At 42.4% G+C, this 18356-nt stretch overlaps 1 protein-coding gene and 1 long non-coding RNA gene across 5 annotated transcripts in view; one reads left to right on the top strand and one right to left on the bottom strand.

The window, feature by feature from the left end:
• The window catches only part of SDCCAG8 (SHH signaling and ciliogenesis regulator SDCCAG8), a 150644-nt gene that overhangs the window by 19923 nt on the left and 112365 nt on the right, over positions 1-18356 (bottom strand). The window lies entirely within an intron of this gene.
• Positions 6498-18356, top strand: part of LOC136641590 (uncharacterized) — a 52500-nt gene continuing 40641 nt past the window's right edge. The window contains exons 1-3 of one of the 2 annotated variants that reach the window (XR_010793885.1): positions 6498-6560; positions 7476-7549; positions 16046-16260. This is a non-coding gene — a long non-coding RNA (uncharacterized lncRNA). Of the gene's footprint in view, positions 6561-7475; positions 7550-16045; positions 16261-18356 lie in introns of those variants that run through there. The other variant, XR_010793886.1, reaches the window with a different exon arrangement.

Raw genomic sequence — 18356 nt, 5'->3', positions numbered from 1 at the left:
TCAAAACGGATCGCAGCATGATCACTGTTCCCCAATGGCTCAGTAACGTTTACATCTCTAACCAGGTCCTGCGTACCGCACAAAATTAAATCCAGAGTCACCTGTCCTCTGGTGGGCTCCGTGACTAGCTGATCTAAGCCACAGTCATTTAGCACGTCAAGAAATCCGGTTTCCTTATCGTGACCAGAACACAAATTGACCCAGTCAATATGAGGATAATTGAAGTCCCCCATGATTACAACCCTGTCCTTCCTTGTCACCTCCCTGATCTGTTTCCTCATTTCAAGGTCCCCATCAGATTTCTGGTCTGGAGGACGATAGCACGCCCCCAGTATTACATTGCTGCACAAGCCTGGTAATTTAACCCACAGAGATTCTACGGTGGAGTCGGACCCACCTTCAATCTCTACTTTGCTGGATTCTATCCCTTCCTTAACATAAAGGGCCACCCCACCTCCAACACGCCCCTGCCTGTCCCTCCTGTAGAGTTTATAGCCCGGGATTGCGGTATCCCACTGATTCTCCGCATTCCACCAGGTTTCCGTTATGCCCACTATGTCAATATTTTCCCTTGTCACCAGACATTCCAGTTCTCCCACCTTTGCTCGTAGACTTCGGGCATTCGCATAAAAGCATTTATACACGGAATGCCCCAGGATGGGCTGCTTATTCGCTCCTTTGTCCCCGCATCCTCTCATTGTGCCAAACCGTCTATCACATCCCATCACCCTACCTTTCCCAATTTCTTCTCCTACCCTGCCTTTGTCTTGTTGTTCTCTAACCTCCCCATCCTCATCCCATAGGGATGAGGAGTCCCGAACCGGATGCCCCTCGGCTCCTGTCGGCCTTCCCCCAGGGATCAGTTTAAAAGCTGCTCTGCCACCTTTTGAATGTTATGCGCCAGCAGTCTGGTTCCATTCTGGTTCAAATGGAGCCCGTCCCTCTTGTACAGGCCCCGCTTGTCCCAAAACGTTCCCCAGTGCCTAACGAATCTAAACCCCTCCTCCCTACACCACCGTCTCATCCACGCATTGAGACCCCTGATCTCCGCCTGCCTAGCTGGCCCTGCGCGTGGAACAGGTAGCACTTCAGAGAACGCTACCTTTGAGGTCCTGGCTTTCAGCTTCCTGCCTAAAAGCCTAAATTTGGCCTCCAGGACCTCCCAGCTAGGACCTCCAGGACCATCCAGGACCATCAGCTGCTCTCAGCTGTCAAGCTGCAAAATAATGCCTTAGCAGAAGTAAGGGTGGTACTAGAAGAGCCCAACTATCATGCGGAGCTGGGAGAATTCAATTATCATTTGGCTCACCCTTTCAACAGTTATATGTCATCATGGTAGAAGCAACCCTAATATTATAATGCCGTTGTACAAATCGATGGTAAGGCCACACCTGGAGTATTGTGTCCAGTTCTGGTCGCCACATCTCAAAAAAGACATAGTGGAAATAGAAAAGGTGCAAAAGAGAGTGACTAAGATGATTACTGGGCTGGGGCACCTTCCTTATGAGGAAAGGCTACGGCGTTTGGGCCACTTCAGCCTAGAAAAGAGACGCCTGAGGGGGGAAATTATGCAGGGGATGGACAGAGTGGATAGGGAGATGCTCTTTACACTCTCACATAACACCAGAACCAGGGGACATCCACTAAAATTGAGTGTTGGGCAGTTTAGGACAGACAAAAGGAAATATTTCTTTACTCAGCGTGTGGTCGGTCTGTGGAACTCCTTGCCACAGGATGTGGTGCTGGCGTCTAGCCTAGATGCCTTTAAAAGGGGATTGGACAAGTTTCTGGAGGAAAAATCCATTACGGAGTACAAGCCATGTTGTGTATGCGCAACCTCCTGATTTTAGAAATGGGTTATGTCAGAATGCCAGATGCAAGGGAGGGCACCAGGATGAGGTCTCTTGTTATCTGGTGTGCTCCCTGGGGCATTTGGTGGGCCGCTGTGAGATACAGGAAGCTGGACTAGATGGGCCTATGGCCTGATCCAGTGGGGCTGTTCTTATGTTCTTATGTAACCCTACTGAAGTTTTGAAGGCAAGAGCTGTGCAGTCAGGATGAGACTGCACAATGAAGGGAGACATCTGGAGGGTTCTACAAGTTTCTCTTGTAGAATAATACTTGTAAAAACCCCATTTGATAAAATAGGGTTTATGATCTGCTCGCCTATGTAAACTGCCTTGAGTCTATGAGCAGTATATAAACAAACACCCCAAAGTTACTAAATAACTCAAGAGGCATTAGAATTTAGGGCTCCAAAAGTGAAGTCAGGTTACAACAATCATATCAGTGTATCAATTTGCTTATCATGAATGAGCAATCACACTTCTAGTGTTCACGTGTTTCCCTTTGCATGCCAGGGAAGGAGCCTGAAAGCTTCCATTTTCAAATAAACCACAAGTTTCTCATTACATCGAAATTCAGGAAACTATTTTTTGTTGTAACCATGATTCGTTCATAAACCAGGATCTGAAACCAAAGTCTGAATCTGGTTTGTTTGAATAAACCACAGTTTTCAGACATAAGGCATACACATTACATATTGTTAATTCAAAAAACTACAAGTAGAAACTTTCAGTTCCCTCACCTTGCACATGAAGGAAAGGGGAGGGGAGCCTGTGCGCTCCAGGCTTGTTGGTAGTGACAAACAATGGTTTCCTGAAATGTGTGAACTGGGCCTTCACCACATCACACATTACTATTTTCCTATTTGGGAGTGACATCCCTATAATATAACAGCGTGTGAAGCACAATATACCTGTTGCATTGCAAGTTCATGGATGGTGAACCAAGGCATGTAGAAACAGTTCAATCAAAGTACGCATAGCATAAAACAAGCAGACTTGTGCTCTACTTAACACTTTATAATAAACTGCACAACTGCATGTGGACTGCAGTCCAGGAAAGCATATACCACACTCATTTGTTAGTCTTTAAAGTGCCACAAGACTCTTTGTTATTGTTCTGGAATTGAACAACAATCTTTGCGGAAATCACACAAATTACCGTATTTTTCGCTCCATAAGACGCACTTCCCCCCCCCCAAAAGTGTGGGGGGGGGAGTGTGTGCGTCTTATGGAGCGAATACTGCAAAGCTGCAGGCATTCTCAGGGCAGCAGAGCCTCCTTGGCAGGTGCTTCTGCCCCTGACCAGGGTCCTGCCTGCGCTCAATGGTAATGCAAATGCAAATGCAATGGTAATGCAAATGCAAATTGTAATGCAAATGCAGGCGCTCAATGGTAATGCAAATGTTCACCGCTTAGTGACAATGCACTTGCAGAAAAATACTACAGTACCTCATTCTACCAGTGCAAGGATGATAAAGCAGAAAAGGCTAGCATATAAAATTCCTTTTAAACTAGAGATAGTAAAATATGCTAAGGAGCATGGAAAAAGAGCAGTGGAGAGACATATTTTATTTGGTTCAGAATATTTTTTTTCCTGTTTTCCTCCTCTAAAAACTAGGTGCGTTTTATGGTCAGGTGCATCTTATAGAGCGAAAAATACGGTACTACAGTGAGACCTTGATCTAATAGAGTAACGGGAGGAAAGGGTGTCTATTAATGCTAAAGTCAGTTAAATCTGAGTGCATTGGAGCAAATGAAGATATGCATGTGCAAAATGCATAAGACTAGTTTTTAATAGAGCAGATCATGCCTTGGGCAATGAGAATGTGAGAAGCTAACATTCCCTAAGTAAACTCTTGGTTGTGTGCATGATGCTGCTCATAGTGAGAAGCAGGATTAGTCAGTGCCAGCTGCATTCTCTATCACTTCCTGTTGGGGACTATGTGATTAAGCATACACTTACACAACTAAGGGCACAATCCTAACCCCTCATGTCATAAGAACATAAGAAGCACCCTGCTGGATCAGGCCAAAGGCTCATCTAGTCCAGCTTCCATTATCTCACAGTGACCCACCAAATGCCCCAGGGAGCACACAAGACAACAGACACAACTTGCGGACTGGTGCCCTCCCCTGCATCTGGCAATCAGAGGCAGCCTGCCTCTAAAACCAAGAGCTTGCACATACCTACTATGACTTTAACCCTTATTGAACTTCTCCTCCAGAATTTGTCCAATCCCCTCTTAGAGGCATCTAGGCAAGATGCCTTCACTACTTCTTGTGGCAAAAAGTTCCACAAACTAATTACATGCTGGGTAAAGAAATATTTTCTTCTGTCTGTCCTAACTCTTCCAACACTTAACTCCCCTGGTTCTGGTGTTATGTGAGAGGGAAAAGACCATCTTTCTATCCACTCTGTCCATCCCCTGCAAGATTTTGTTTGTCTTAATCATGTCCCCCCTCAGGTGCCTCTTTTCTAGACTGAAGAGGCCCAAACGCTGTAGCCTACTTGTTTTGGAGTGTTCATACCAGAGGTGTGATTTTTCAGTTTTATTTTTCCACATATTTCTTTTTTTAAAATGAGAAATGCAGAATGCTGTGTTAGATGTTTTTATTCCAAATCCATATTTTTAAAAATTATAAATGCTTTAAAAATATACTAGGTAGGTGATATAGGTGGTAGTTAGCAGATGCAGCCACAATCATTACCTATGCACGCACGTCCAGTCTAGCCCAACCAGCTTACAATGACCAATATGCAGAGCTGTTAGAAAACAATTTTATTTTTTTCACAGATTTTGGGGTGTGTTTTTTTGGGTTTTTTTTTTTTTTTTACAAAAATGAGAAGTGCAGAAAGAGTTGTTATGTGTTTTTATTTCATTACCACCAAAAATTAACACCTCTAGTTAATACAAGTCCAGAGCAGTTACAGTATAGATAGGTCTGTCCCAAGACTTCCCACTTCCTGAGGTGGTGTGCCAACTGACACCCCCATTACCCAGTGACTCATCAGCTGACTACTCCATTTCTTTTTTCTTCTCCCTCTCTGACACTCTAACCCTGCAGCAGAGGCTTAACTAGGGCTGAGCCTGAGGGGCACCTGTCTGGTGTACTATGCTAAGGGGGGTGCATGACTGCCCCTTAGGAACTACGCTAATGGCAGAGGAGGTCTATGAGACTCCTTCAAGGGGAGTCTCATAAATGGGCCAATCCAGGGTACAGAAATTAACTTCATTCATTTCTTGTGCTTTCTTGTGCATTCATTCATTCATTTCAGTGCTTTCCAGCACTGACATAAGGGCAATGCAGCTCTGAGATAAGAGAACAAACATTCCCTTACTTTGAGGAGGCCTCCGTGAGTGGCACCCAACTGCAGGATGCAGCACATGTGCCATTGGCACCGCTACGCCAGTGCTGGAAAGCACTGACATAAGGGGTTAGGATTGCACCCATAGTCTTCATTTGATAACTATGGCCTGATAACTGAAGCTCTGTTGAACTCAGTGGGACCCATTTCTGAAGTTCTGAACTGATAAACCTACAGATGCACTGTACAACTTAAAAAGCCAAGTACAGCAAGCTTAATTAAGCTGTAGGCTAGATGAAAATGTCTCTGATACCAATATCTATGCAAATTCTCCTACATATCATAGAAAAGCAGTATTTATTCTAGATAGTCCCTTTCCCTCTCCTTTTTAGTTTCAGAGACATTTCTACTTAGGACAGTAGATCTTTGGGGTGATATCTGCCAATTTCTGGGTAGAAAGCTGGGTAGATGAAAGCTAGCTCAGTCCTGGATGATTCATATGGAGTTCTATGAAACAAGATCAAGAGGGGTACAGCCCGGGGTCAGGGTAAAAGAGGTCAAAACCTGACTTTTCCCCCAGATACTGGGGTCACAAGTGACAGGGGGCTGGTTTAATTTCAATTTCCAGACATATAGAATAAATGGCGGGAGGAAAAAAAACCGCAGTGGAGGTTGGAGGAAGTGTGGAGATGGATAGTGATGTAGAAATATTCAAAAAGAAGTCATCACTGCACCAGTAGAAGCATTTTATTTTCTTTCCCACAACCCAGCCCAGAAGATGTGTATCTTCTGAAAGAGCCTGGGGAAAAGTGTTGAGCACTTACATCCAAACGTCAAATAGACATTTTATTTGGAAATAGCATCAAATGAGGTCGGATTTTTTAACCCAAAGACACATTTCTGCTTCTTCATTCTTCTGTTATGGTTCTCTACACCCAGGGTTTAATACAAAGATTAAATATTTTTTTAAAAGGTGCACAATAAGCTTCCATTCTGCGAGAAGAAACACATTAGTGAAACTATCAGTAACAGCCAAATTCCATGAGCTTGTAGTGCAGCCACATTATCTGCTTTCTGGCTGCTGCAAAAGTGCTTCCAGCAGCACGTGAAGTAGAGAGCTAGCTGAGCGATGACAAGAAGGCAGAGACTTCCTGCTCGCATTGTCAGATTCTTGGCCACCTGCCGGAGCAGATAAGCCAGCAGGGAAGCTGGGGGGGGGAGGGTGGAATGGGATGGGGAGGGGAAGGAATGGAGGCAGGGAGGCTGCGGGAGGGCGTGGATCTGGTGGTGATGACACACACCAGATCCTATCCCCTCTGGCAGCACCTTCTCCACCCCCTTTCTCTCCTCAAAACCACTGGTGCAGGTCCAAGACCCAAGGTCCAGAGTGGGAGGATCACAGAGGGGTAAGGGAATTTAAATGAGACTTTTTAGGAATGTAGTGTTATTTTACAGGTGGGGAACTGAGGCTGAGGTAACTACTATGCTGATATTCCAGAAGAGGCATTTGATTTAAAGCCAGGATTCCAAGGTCAAGATTTACGCTTGACATCTGGAACATTTAACTCTGGGGGTATTACTGAGAAGGGCTACTCCTGCACTGTTTTGCCAGGACAGGTTTGATATCTGATCCTTGCTGTGCTAGCATTAATGCAGTGTTGGTGTGGCTTTGCTTAGGATATTACAGATGTCATGATGGCATCTGTGAATTGCCAGTGCGGCATCCAAATAGGATTATTAATAAATGAAAACATTTTTAATTGTTGACCTTTCTTTTCCAGTTGGCTCTGATGCTTTCATAAGCAAATCTTTTTATTACTTCTGCCTTTACTGTGCATTTCTGTGTCTCTCATTTTCTCCACATCTCTGACCCAAAAGGGTTTTTACTGACTTCTAGCACAAAGCTAAGCACGATAATCACTACACTAATTCAGTTCTGAGCTAGGATTGTCTGCTGTGAGCTGCCCAATCTGAACTCTTTCCTTCAGAAACACTTTGCCTTTAAAAAGAGCCTCCCAGCATGAGCTTCATAAGAAGTGACACATAGCAGACAGTACATGTGGTGTTTGAGCATGCTGTGCAGAAAGAAGAGAATTCTTTACTCGGTTTTTGATGGCATGTGCAGAGCGTATGGGAGGCCCACAGAGACATCAGGCATTTCAAGACATTTAGAAAACCATGTTGATAAATGTATCAGCTTCTGTTAACTCTGTCCATTTGCTGGTCACTGTCTTCATAAAAAAATAACCCAATCAGTCTCAAAATGTGGCTGTTTAGCAACAACTGCTCCAGTCATTTTAAACATTTTTTTTTAATTGCAGAATTCCTTTGGATTCGGGCCTGGATCCTTAAGATGCCAAATTCTAGATGAAGACCGAAAGGACTGCTGTGATGGGTAAAACATCCCATTCATTTATGACTTGTACAATCTGCCCTTTGATGCAGATGCATCATAATGAGCTTAACTTTTAAAACAATTAAATTTTAGGAGAGTGGGAAGGAGAGAATCATGCAGAATAACATTCTGCTACAATGCAAAAAAGTCTTGGTTTTTGGTCCTATCATCTGCTGTGATAAATGGCAAAAAAAAAAAAAATACATACGACAAAGACGTGTACATCTGTCTTTTTATGTTTTCCATGTGAATTATGTGACATGTGGAATTGCACATTTTCTTCTTGGTAAGACAGAGGATGGCATTACCCAAAGTGCAATACACAGGATCCTCAATCACACATGTTTCTGCTTTTTGCTATTGCTTAACATGTTCAAAGGCACTCTACCAGATGAAGTCTTCAAAGTAAATAGTATGACATTAATGCAAACAACATCCACACTTTTTAATAAGAGACCAGCTAATGGAATCCTCTTTCTTGGTTCCACAGCACTCAAGCCTTTTAGGGTTGTCAACTGACTGATTCAGATCTAGTAACAAGGAATCACTGGGATAGATTACCATTATATCATACAATCATACTGATTTTAACTGGAAACAAAATATTATGTTGTTAGATAATTGAAAAGGCTTAAATAATCAGAAAAAAGACAACACAATAGAAAACTCAAGTCACTGGTTCAAATTCCACGCAGACACTAGGCCCTGTTAAAAAGTGTGTTGGCCATTTTTCATTGTTCATTTCCGCCTCACAATGTCAACAATGTTCACTCTTTGAAGTTCACCCTGTGAAATGCTGACCACAAACTCTCTCAAAATAAGACATCAACAACCTGTTGTCTATTTTGCATCTGAGACTGAAGGCTTTCCAAATCAACAACAATTAATTACTCTTCAATTAATTATCAAATACAAATAGCATAAACGGATAGGATTGCCTATGCCTAAACACTCTTCATTGAAAATACCCTAATTCCCACGGCAGAAAAAATGAATCACAGACATTTTCCAAAAGATACAACAAATCCAAATACCATGGTTCAGATCCTGTATCAGTAGAGTCAACCAAAGTTAATTCATCAACATGAGTGGGATTTCAGATTGCTTAGGAGCAAATGGAGAAACATGTCAAATAAATAGCAATGCCAAATTGGTGTGCTTAAATGCCAATTCTTTCCATCGAAGGGGGCAAATAAATGTACAGCATAGAACAACAGCCACAACAATAAAGACACAGATAGGCTAATTAGTGTGTTAAAAATTGTCACAGTGACCAAACAACTTCAATTTCATGTAAAAGTGATGGCAGATTTCTCTGGGAGTGGGAGGCAAGAAAGAAGCTAAGCAAGTGGGAAAAACCCCAGCAGCTTATTGTATAGTCAGAAAAAAAAGTTCAGAATCAAATCACAGAGTTTCCAAGACATGAAAAAATACATAGATGAAAAAAGGCGAGAGAGAGAGAGAGAGAGAGAGAGGATGAAGCAGTAGGCGCCTGGGGGCCAATTGCCTCTCCAGCAGCGGTAAGGCTGTTACAAGGCTTGCAGTACCATTTGTTCCATTACACAATCTCCTGAAGCCTTTTACAGAGAGCTAAAACAACTGCCTGTACCAACACGACACATGGCTTTCCATCCCAACTCTTTGCTAATCCAGACGCTCCAACCATCTTTCTTTAAGATGCCATATGGTTGGCAGAAGCTTGTAGATCTAGCAGCACATCTGCTTGTACGTTACTTCTTCCCTCCAAGGCTCCCCTTCTCCAAAAAAGAAAAAAAAGAAAAGAAAAAAAAAAGAGGAGCAAGTCATTTTAATATTGTTAACTGTTACAGGAGATGAATTATCTAATCTTGCAAATATTTGTAAAAATATAGTAAACCATAGATATGTCAAGCAACAATTAGAAATGGAGCAATAAAATAAAGAGAATGAGAAGTTACTGTCAAAAATGTCTAGTGCTTTTTCATTATTCTAATTCTTGCCACTTCAGACACCAAAGCGTCAGAGATTTTATTCACAAGCAGCTAGTTCACTGAAGAGGGGGGACAGGGTTTTGTTTGTCAGGGGTAAATCAAACAAGAATCAAAGTGGGAAGCCAGAATAAATGAAGCTCTGCTTTGTTAGCAGGCAGAGTGAAAGTCGGTATGAGAGTGAATCTGCATGAATACACTGACACAGATTAGTGTGTGGGGGGGGGGGTGGGGGGGAGGAAGGGAAGTAAGATGAACAAAGATTATTGACACTGTTGAAATTCTGGTTGTACTGGCATGCGTGCACCCAGGCTGCTTTCCTTGGAATCCAGCCGCTGGCAAGACAGGCTGCAAAAAAATAAATTCTACTCACAATATTTTTAGGGTTTTTCATTTTGAGTATCAGAAGCATGCAGCAACCTCCAACACAAAAGAAAACAGGTAGAGTTGGAATGAGAAAATAAGATTTAACAGATAAATCTTTAGTATGCAATGCACTAGGATGCTTAGCTGTAACAACAAACGAGAGAGACAGAAGCAAGTAATGATGACTACTGGGTGCAAACTGTTAGCTACAGCTAATGTTTGTATATTGTTTAAACTGCTGTCATACATTTTAATTGTGAAAAATTTATATTCCATATGGAATCACTACAAACTATTCAACTCTTCTGTTGAAACAGTATCTTAAAAAGTTATGGCCCACCCCAAGACCTGTCTGCTGTATATACAGTACTATTCATATACAACATTTCAAGCTTTCAGCTCAATGCTTTAGAGCAGTGGTTTTCACACATTTAGCTCCAGGACCCACTTTTTAGAATGAGAATCTGTCAGGACCCACCGGAAGTGATGTCATGACTGGAAATGACATCATCAAGCAGGAAAAGTTTTCACAATCCTAGGCTGCAATCCTGTCCACACTTACCCAGGAGTAAGTTCCATTGACTATCATTGTTAAAAGAATATTCACAGTAGCTTGTTAAAAGTACAGGCCTGTAACATTTCCCCAAATGCAGTCACATACCAGGATAGCATCAAGTCTAATATATTAAAAATAAAATATTGAAATGAATGGGGACCCACCTGATATTAGCTCACAACCCATCTCGTGGGTCTCGACCCACAGTTTGAGAAACACTGCTTTAGAGAGTTGCTAAGAGATCTGCTCAGGAAGCTTGTACAGAGAAGGCAGCAACTTGTTCTTAGAACTCCTCCCTTCTCCCAACTCGGACCACTGAAACTGGGCCAGCTTCCTCCTGCTCTTGGGCTTGTGTCTTTGACTTAAAGCACTTCTATAGAAACATACATTAGCACAGGCAGGTCTCAGATCTATATGGGTATACTTGAGCAACTTCGATGGAACTCTAAAAATCCTGGGAATTGTGTCAGCCTACCTGACCTTCACCATGTGCAAGCAAATAAGTGTGTGCACACACCAATACACAGAACTGTTTCCTTAAGGACTAAGCAATAAACCTAGAGAGAGGTAGACAGATACTCATGAGAGTCAAAGTACAAATGAGAGCATCCTTCTCCCTTAACACCAGCAGTCATGCAGATGATGTTCAATGAATTTTCATGCTCAGCATGTCTGCTGTGTGCATAAGTAGGTACAGAACCATTGTACTAAAAATCCACTTGAACACATAGCAGAATAATTATAAACTGTACATGTATCACACAAAGAAGTCACTCTCTCATCAGAAGTAAAGAAAGAAGGCTCTCCCTTCTGACAGGATGGCATTTACTCCCTTAGATCAACAGCTAACTGTTCAAATGAATATTGATTGATAAATAGTGCCAGCTGTAATTTTCAGTATAACACTTCCTTTTCCAGCACTCAGAACTTTCTGAAATGTTCATCGTTAAGTGTGAAATTGTCCATGCTTGTTCTCTGCCTGGAAATGAATGTTTCTGGCAAGTTGAAGAAAATCCCATTAGTTGCTTGGGGGGGGGGGGGGGGGAATACTACTTTTTTATTTAAAAAAATTAATTTCACATATTAAAAATACACCAATACCACAAGAACAGACTATTCACATATGAGTCAAACTGTGGTTCAATCTTAGGTTTTCAGAATTAGAGCATCCAGAAATCAATCCTGTGCACACTACAGAGGGACTGGGCAACAGATTCCCAGTGGTTCTGTTCAGGAAATACGTTGTTGTTTTTCTGCTCCAGAGCTAGGAGTGAGCCTTCCTCCCCTATCAGTACATGTTTATATTGTTGTCCCTACCAAAACCCTTATGCAGTACACAAGTCGCATGTAAAGCAGCAGTGGCATAGCTAATGATCGTGTAGCCCGGTGCAAAGTTCAAAATGTTGCCCTGGAAGTGATATCACAACCGGAAGTGATGTCATGCTCGGGCTTTTTAAAATGTGAAAATTGGGAGGAACCCACCTCATCCCCCCAGGAGCACACCACCCACTTGGTCTGCTGCCTCCCCCCCAGTCAGTGGCATAGCTAAGACATCTATCCACTACCCAGGGTCAAAGAAGATTTTGCAGACCCCCTGCAAGATAAAATCAAATTTAATTAAGGAAATAAATTAAAAGTTATTGGTTCCATGCTGTATCATAATAATATCTCATTGGCACTCAGAACCATCAGCCTCATAGGTCAGTTTGGAGTTAAGCAAATCCACTTTTTGTTCCACAAGACAGTTGTGTTTTCATTTTCAGGTTAATTGGTCATAACTTTTGATAGAACACAGATATTCCAGTGTAGTTTGTTTCATTGCATTCCTCATTAAATTACCTTTCCAATGATATATAACATGATGGCATTATTCATACATACCAAGATTTTCACAATTTTGGTCACTAGTGTCAAGCTCAGCTTGTTGCCCCCCCTAAAGCTTGATGCCTGGTGCAACTGCTACCCTCTGCACCCCCTTAGCTAAGCCACTGTAAAGCAGTTGCAGAAAGGAATGAGTAGAAAAGGAGATCAACAGAACATGGTTCTCAGCATGACAACTTCATGGCCATGGGCTAACTGTGATCCTCTAGCAACTTTGTGCTGACAATTTAGCATTGCAGAGTGTAGTACAAATTGAGTATCCCTTATTAGGACTGCTTGGGACAGGAAGGTGTCTGGATTTTGGATTTGTGGATATTGGAATAATTGCATAATGAGAAACGCTTTCTCTTGCTCTTTTCACTGTTACCCATACAGGTGTCTGCTGACCTCTTTGACATTTTTCAACAATGTCTGTACAGGTGCACACCACAGAGCACAGAATAGACCTTACAACCTGTACCTGTACTGTATGTGGAAAGAAGACCTTCTAGGGTTCACACTACAGGAAGAGTTTTTTTTTTTTTTAAGTTTTAGACAAAATAGTTTAGATTTCAGATGTCTGGATAAGGAGTAATCTACTTGTATAGTGTTGTTTAGTGTATAAGGATGAATGAAAGAAATGTTTAGAAGCTTTGGATATTTCTTTAAGCCTTGCTATCCAAACCTTTTCTTGTGCAATGCAGCAGCCAAAGCCCTGGACTAGATCAGGATGCCCAGAGCAAAATCCTACTTGTGCATGCTCCCCTTTGGAGCATGTGAAAATTCTTTCCCATTTGACATGTAGAAATTGAGCATGAGTTCAAGTACCTATACATTCATTTTTCAGATCTTGAACAATTTCAGGAGCCATATGTTTTAAGATTCACATTTTTAGTTTTTGAAGTGCTCATAACCTTTCATAGTTAAATTCCAGAAACTTCCTTATAGAACTCTCAGTATCGTCTTTCTTTCAATACACATATCCAAAAGAAAAGGTTCTACAGCATAGTCTGAAGGCACAAGACACAACAGCGCTGAAGCTAAGCCAGTGCTGGTTTACTTAAACAATGCTTGGGACCACTTGGGAACCACACATATAATATAAATATATAAATAAATATATAAATATTTATAAATATATAAATATAGCTAGGGTTAAAACACATACATTTTAATTACATGATCCAGAGGCAGGCCCATTGAAATGAAAGACACAAAGTAGCAGATTTAGAACTGTGGAGTAAAAGACATACACAATACTTGACCATTACAGTGGAAGGATGCTACTGAAGACAAATACTACTTTTTTGCAAACTGATACAACTAAGTATACTTGGAAGAATTTTAGATATTTGGTTGATTATTGCAATTTTTATTTGCTGATTAATTGCCACTTGACTTCCTCAGGTCATTTTTTATGAAAAGGGATAACGAGCTGCTAGTCTTCAAAAAGACCTCACCCAGTTTTAAAATGTGTATCTTAGGGCACAATCCTATCCTGTGCTGCAACAGGCAAGCCAAGAGGCTTGCACTGTATCCAGCACAGGATAGGGACCCAAAGTGGCTCAGCCAGAGGTAAGACACCCTGGCCCCTATGGGTCTCCTCGGACTTGTGCCACCTCCTGAGGTGGTGCAAGTCCAAGAAGAGCGGAGGGGGTTGAAGCCGCTCAAAACTCCCCAGGAACGGGGCTGGGATCCAGCATAACTGCTGGAACCCAGCCCCGCCTCCCACACCCCACCCACCTGCCCTCCCCCCACCTTCGAAGGCCTCCCTCCCGCCTCCACCCTGCCCACCCCAGAGTCTTGCATTGGCCAAGCTCGGTTGACACAAGACTCAATGCCTCCATCGGCGCAGAGGCTTATGTAACCCTTCTGGGTCAGCGCAAGGAACTTGCACTGGCCCAACATGCAGTCTGAATTGCGCTGCACAGATAATTAAATGAAACTAAGTACATTTTAGAGGTAAATGCTTAATGCCAATTATTATTTTAGTTTGAGTGAAGACAAAACAAGAAGAGAATCTGTTTTTCACTGCTAGAACAAAATATTTGGGACTAGATTTTAAACAATAAAATATAAATATTTAAAAGGGAAGTGCAGAATGTAAGGGGAATTCCTTTACACTGCTGAAGAAAGTCAGCAGATGGAAATTGCCTAGTGCCATGCACTAGCTTTTTGTTTGTTTAAGTCGAGCTCACCCAAATTGGCTGCCCATGTGGGATGCTGGGGTTGCTACTGTGAATGCATGGAGGTGGTTGCTGCCACAAGCCATATGCACCAGGTTGAGGAATGCATACATGAAACCCCTTAACACAGTGTCAAACCAGGGAGGAAACTGGCCTGCTACAGTAGCTGTTTGGGTTGGGAACCGGCTTTCCACGAAGGAGCGTATAGGATCTCAGGGACATAGCTGTGGGACTACAGCTGCAGATGTTTTGGTACACACAGGACACTTTCTATTCTAGTGTAAACCTAAATATGATGATGCAAATTTCCTGTAATTATTTTTCATATTTAAGAGATTTTAGAGAGACTTAGGAGTAGTTTTCTGTATTACTATATCTGGCAGCTGACACAGTGCAGGTAGGTAGAGCTGGTTCCACATCAGGAAGCCCAGTAGACCTGAACTCCAAAAACCCTTCAGGCTGTCACCATCTTCCCCCCTCCTCATTTTGTCCCCTTCCTGCTCCCATTCTCTCCATCTCCATTGCCACCCTTCCCCTCCAAACTCCCCTCTCTGTTTGGCCCCCTCTGCTCCCCTTTGGGAGGGTGCCAAATAGAAACTTTGCATCTCCTGATAAAATTCCTCTCAGAAGGCCTGAGCCAATGCCACTGAATAGAAGCAGGAAATCTCATACTGCGATGATAGCTATTATGGTAGAGTGCCCGCTACAGTAAAGCGATTTGTAGTGGCACCCCTCATGGTAGCCACACTACGCAGCACAATTCTAAGTTGCTGAAGAACATCGCTGAATATGCAATGCGTAACATTTGTATAGCCCTTTGCATGTAAATGCTACATGAGCATGATGTCGTTTTTACAACTTAAGGTAAATACAGTTGTATTAACCTTATATATCATTTGCAGAGCTGAGGCTGGGAAGGAGTGGCTTGCCTAAGGTCACCTTGTGAGTTGTCAGCAGAGGAGAGGTTCAGAGTAAGAAGTCTGGAGTGGCAGTTCATTCTCTTAGGGCACAATCCTAACCCCTTATGTCAGTGCTTTCCAGCACTGGCATAGAGGTGCCAATGGGGCATGTGCTGCATCCTGCCATTGGGTGTCATTCACAGAGGCCTCCTCAAAGTAAGGGAATGTTTGTTCCCTTACCTCAGAGCTGCATTGCCCTTATGTCAGTGCTGAAAAGGGGTTAGGATTGCGCCCTTAGTCACTATAGCTAGATCATCTCTTTTTTTTCTTGCTGCTACAAACACTTTTCAAAAGTCTGCATTCAGTGAAGAAGTAGGGAACATTATGGTGCAGTACTCTCTAGGTTAACCCATTTCTGCCCAGCCCAAAGGTGTACACATTTGATTCCTGTTACGTATATGCAATGTTGGGCAGAAATGGCTTAAACAGAAGTATACTGAAATGTAGTAAAAGGGTTGATGGCTTGGTCCATTAAGCCTAAGTGAGTGCCTTCTCTCCTACATTCTGCTACACAGGCTCAGGTCTATCAAGCACAACGATAAAACAATATCTTCTGAACACTATCTTTTGAAAGCAAGGGTACACTTTTTTTTGTCTCTTAGGACTCAACCTCCTGCGGAGGGTAGAAACGACTAAAGACATTCACCAAAATGTAAAAGCTCTGAAGCAGCATTCAAAACAGGTAACTTTGACCAGCTAAGTTAAGCTACCACAGACAAAATGTGTGTTCGCCTACAAGTTTGTCAAAACTTTAGTTCTATCCTTCCCAATATATAACTTGATAAATGATTTCTGTAACAGTCAATATATTTTTAAATGTCCAAAAATAAAATTATCTAGAATTCATTCCTTCAATGCTATGGTTTGGCTTTCTGACTGTTGAGAGCTTAATTATGTAGCTCTAAAAATGTGCTGAATGTGGCTTAAATAGACATCACTTCACTTGGAACAATGTGCCATATTGATACTGTAAATATGAAGCCATTTTACCTAAGGTCTGGAAAATATAATACACATTATATACAATTTTTATCATTTATACATTATCCATATAATCTCAAATAAATTTTAAACAAAACAGGCAACTCTACATAAAGAGCTTTAAAAGAATGTAAAATATTTGCAAGTAGAACACATGTTGTTGAAAGGATGCTTTCTTTTAAAATATTACAGTCAAAACAAATGGGTTAAACTGGATTTTCAAAAGAAATCCCTGTTCTGAAAGCAATGCTTGAACATTTGGAGATTTCTGTTCAGATGATGATGTTGTGCTATGCGACTGGATGCAGCAGGAGCCTGGATTTCTGGTTCACATATGGTTGTTAGAAGAACAATCCCTTTACATCAAGCCACTGGTTCTCATGCTCAGCCTACCTTAGCTTCTAATGTCATCTCAAAAGAATCTGACAGTTTTCTGTATCACAGCCTGTTCTTCAGCTGCCTGCTGTTAGAATTAGCATCTTTCACCTCATGATTCCCTAATTCCTTGGTCAAAAACAGAAACTGTGTTTTTCCAAGGGAGTCTGCCTTATTCCTGGACATAAATTATATTTCAGCTGATGCAAACAATACTCTGGATGAGCTAGATAAGAGTTTACTATTGCCTGATGTAACAGCATCAGCAGAGAAACTGAAGGCAGTATACTGAATGTACTCGTATATGCTGCCTGCCATGATCCCACCAATGCATCTGAAAACTCTGCTGACTCAAATTTAGTCATATAAAACCAATGAGAAATTGGAAATCTCAGGTTTCTATGTGTAAAAAAAATTACTACTCTGAGTAAACAGTCACACTTTCACTCTGGAAAACACAGAAAAATGAAGACGTTTGAGAAAGGTGATGTTCAGTGTCACCTCTGCCCCTCCCTCTACCTCACCGATTTTCAACCTTTTTCATCTCATGGCACCCTGGCAAGGCACTCAAATGGTCAGCGCACCATCAGTTTTTTGACAATTGACAAGGCACAACCCACTGGCCACAGAGGCTCCCATCCCTCAGTGGCCCTATTAACAAATTATCTTCCCCCAAATTCCCACAGCATACCTGCAGACCATCTGCAGCACACCAGTGTGCCATGGCACAGTGGTTGAAAATGGCTGCTCTACCTCCTCCCACAGGGTGAGGTTCATGTTGAATGGATTGGGGAATAACATGTGAAACCCTGGTCAAGAAAATTGTTGTGACACTCACAATTCCTTGAACATAGTTTAAGAGCAGTCACTGAAGTCATAGATGAGATCTGCCTGCTCTGTCATTGACCATCTTCCCTCCTTTACTCTGCCTCCAACACAGAAAGGCCCTACTGCCCAGTCACCCTCCTTGAGGATCAAAGGATTTGCCATAGGAACCTCATCTGGTCCCATGGCCCATGGGCTGTTGGCCTCCTGCTTCTCTTTCTTGCCTGCTCTGCCGGCCATCTGCCTCCTGGCCCCATCCAGTGCCTGCTCCTTTCTCTCCCCTGTTAGGAAGCAGTCTCCCTTCTCCCCTTGTCCTCTGCTTTCCTTGCTTGGTCTTCCTCCTGTCTGATTTCTTTGTCACTTATAACCCCATACTTCCTGTTCTTTATTAAACTTTGGTTCTTCCCAATCTTTACCCAGCTCCAGCCACTATCCTTTCTGTCTTTTCCCTTGTCATCTTCACTCCACTCTGCCCTAGAGCCTCTTGCTCTGCTCTACCTTGTTCCTGAATCCTGTTTGGCTCCAGTTCAGTCACCCCTCTCTACCTTTGCTTCAGCTCATTCATCCCCACTCAGTTCACTCTGACCTGTCCTTCTCCCCCTTGCTTCTCTCTGATCTGCTCTCTTCCCTCCAGTCTCTCAACTTTTCCCTCTGCACTCGCCCAACTGTCCTCCCCTCTGTATGCTATTCCTTCCACTCTCCTCCCTCTCCCACTGCTCTGCTTTCCTCCTT

Source organism: Tiliqua scincoides, chromosome 1 (assembly GCF_035046505.1).
Source record: "Tiliqua scincoides isolate rTilSci1 chromosome 1, rTilSci1.hap2, whole genome shotgun sequence".
NCBI classification, from domain to species: Eukaryota; Metazoa; Chordata; class Lepidosauria; order Squamata; family Scincidae; genus Tiliqua; species Tiliqua scincoides.
The sequence above is the reverse complement of the archived record's forward strand: the minus strand, read 5'-3'. Positions and strand labels throughout refer to the sequence as shown.